Genomic DNA, 2,953 nt, shown 5'->3' on the forward strand with positions numbered 1-2,953 from the left:
ATCTTTAGTTGTGGCATGCGAACACTTAGTTGCAGCATATGGGATCTAGTTCCCTAAGCAGGGTTCGAACCCAGGCCCCTTGCCTAGGGAGCAAGGAGTCTTAGCCACTGGACCACCTGGGAAATCCCTCTTTAAATATTTAAAACATGTTTTAATTTAGTTTTTTATTTGGCTGCACTGGTCTTCATTGCTACCTAGGAGCTTTCTCTAGCTGTTGTGAGTAGGAGCTATTCTTTTTTGCAGAGCGCAGTCTTCTCATTGCAATGGCTTCCCTTACTGTGGAGCATGGGCTCTAGCGTACACAGGCTTCAGTAGTTGTGGGACCTATGACATGTGGGACCTTACTGGACTGGAGATCAAACCCATGTCCTCTGCATTGGCAGGCAGATTCTTAACCACTGGACCACCAGGGAAGTCCCCCTGTACTTCTTACGATACTTCTATACATCCCTTAGAATTCAGCTCAGTTGTTACCTCAACGGGGTACATTGCTCCCCTCAACGGGGCAGCTTTCTCTGACCCCTCCCAATCTAGTTAGGGGCTCCTCACAGGTTTTCCATAGCAGCCTGTGAACACTTCAATCTCAGAAGCACTGAGGCTGTATTGGGATTGTGTACTTGATGGCATCTCCATAAACTATACTCTGTGAGCTTGTGGGCCCCTTTAAAAGGTTTCTAAAAACATTTCTGTCTCACTGGTGTGTAGGAGAGACCTGGAAGGTCGTACGTGCTCAGTAATACCTGGGGTAAATTAATACCAGCAGCAACACTCCTGTTAGTTTCTTCTTCATGAGTATAATTTGTAGTTGTAGAATTCTGCTTGGAAAGTCGCCATGACTTAGAGTACTAGCTGGTATGCTGACATGCCTGTCCCTCCGGTTTATATCTTGGAAGATGACATAGTCTTTTCTCCCAGAGTTCCTCTCATTTTTACTGCACCAACCTGTGTCCTCTTTGATGGTGAAAATGAAGTCCATACATTATTACACTTACTGATACATTGGCACTCAACACCATAAAAATGCCAGTGAAGTAGGTTTAGAACTTACCAGATGCTCTCTTTTTAGAAGAAAGAGTGAGTTTAGAGCACATGCCTCCCAATAATGTCTAATATCATAGCTTCTGAGCTGACTTTTAAATGTACTGAGAAACTATTATAGATATGTGTTTTCTGGCTAGACAGTATGTAGTCTATCCCGTGTCTCTGTTTATCATCAAATAGATGCTTCATCTCTGTGTTTATAGCCTCTTAACACATTGCTACTTTTCAGAGAGGGGTCCTGGAGAATGACATTTTTGTACCCATGTAGCCCTGACCTCCCTTCTTTTTTGATTTTTCTACTTAAGATAAAGAATTAGTAACTAACAGAAAGACTTTAGAAATTACTGCCTTCATTTCTTTCATGTGAAAACATGGCCCCATAGAGATAAAATGACTTGCCTATTGGAAATAATAACCCCTATCCTCCCAAAGAGCTGAACTCAGCAGTGTACGAATTACTGTCCAAGACGTGAGGGCAATTAGTGAGATAGCCCAAGATTTGCAGCCTCTGGTAAGTAATCCATATGTTCTGCTCACAGCTACTGTGGGCAATACTGCTGGTTCTCAGTTCTGTGCTTGAAGGACACTTTTCCCTGCATTCTTACTGCAGAAGAACCACTGCAGCTATCTGCTTTCTGGTGGCAGGACCCAGAAACACAGGGAGCCCAACAGTGCTGCTGGACGGTCTTGCCTCAAGGACTAAAGACTTCCGTACCGTCTTTGGGGAATCGTTGGCTAGGGCTCTTACTCCAGTGTGTGTGGATGATTTGCTCACCACAAGCAAAATGTCTACAAAATACCATAAGAACAACTATTCAGCCAATGGTGGATGGAATGGCTCCCAGAAGAAGGCTCAAGTATGTAAGCAACAAGTCATGTATCTGGGTTTCATCCTCTGCCTGATAGAAAATAGGCAACTGCAGGCTCAGGAACACCCAAGACAGTCACAGCTGAGGGGCTTCTGAGAAAGGCAGGATTCTATCGAATTGGGACCTCAAGCTCAGGCTTTAAAAGGACATGATCCTGAGCTCCTGACTTGGATGAAAGAGCACTGAACAGCCTGTGAAACAGTAAAAACAAGGTTAGTTTTGGCCCCAGCTTTGGAACTAGCAGACTTAAATCTTTCGCACTGTATGTCCATGAGAGACAAGGCACGAGTCTCAGACGTTAATTGAAGCTCCGGGGGAACGTCCATCAACCCGCTACTTATTCTCAACTAAAACACACTGTTCAGGGCGGGCCCCTAGCCTTGGAGCTGTAGCTGCTCCTTGTGACAGACTTCAGGAAGCTGAGCAGTTCACCCTGGGGCAACCCACCACTGTGTATGTCTCTCAAGGGATTAGATCTGATAGACAGAGTGCCTGAAGAACTATGGATGGGGGTTCATGACATTGTACAGGAGGGCAGGGATCAAGACCATCCCCAAGAAAAAGAAACGCAAAAAGGCAACATGGTTGTCTGAAGAGGCCTTACAAACAGCTATGAAAAGGAGAGAAGTGAAAGGCAAAGGAGAAAAGGAAAGATATACCCATTTGAAAGCAGAGTTCCAAAGAACAGCAAAGAAAGATAAGAAAGCCTTCCTCAGTGATCAATGCAAAGAAATAGAGGACAACAATAGAATGGGAAAGACTAGAGATCTCTTCAAGAAAATTAGAGATACCAAGGGAACTTTTTATGCAAAGATGGGCACAATTAAGACAGAAATGGTATGGACCTAACGGAAGCAGAGATATTAAGAAGAGCTGGCAAGAATACACAGAAGGACCGTACAAAAAAGATCTTCATGACCCAGATAATCACGATGGTGTGATCACTCACCTAGAGCCAGACACCCTGGAATGTGAAGTCAAGTGGCCCATAGGAAGCAGCACTATGCACAAAACTAGTGGAGGTGATGGAATTCCAGTGGAGC

This window comes from Bos indicus x Bos taurus, chromosome 3, assembly GCF_003369695.1.
Source record: "Bos indicus x Bos taurus breed Angus x Brahman F1 hybrid chromosome 3, Bos_hybrid_MaternalHap_v2.0, whole genome shotgun sequence".
Classification (NCBI taxonomy): Eukaryota; Metazoa; Chordata; class Mammalia; order Artiodactyla; family Bovidae; genus Bos; species Bos indicus x Bos taurus.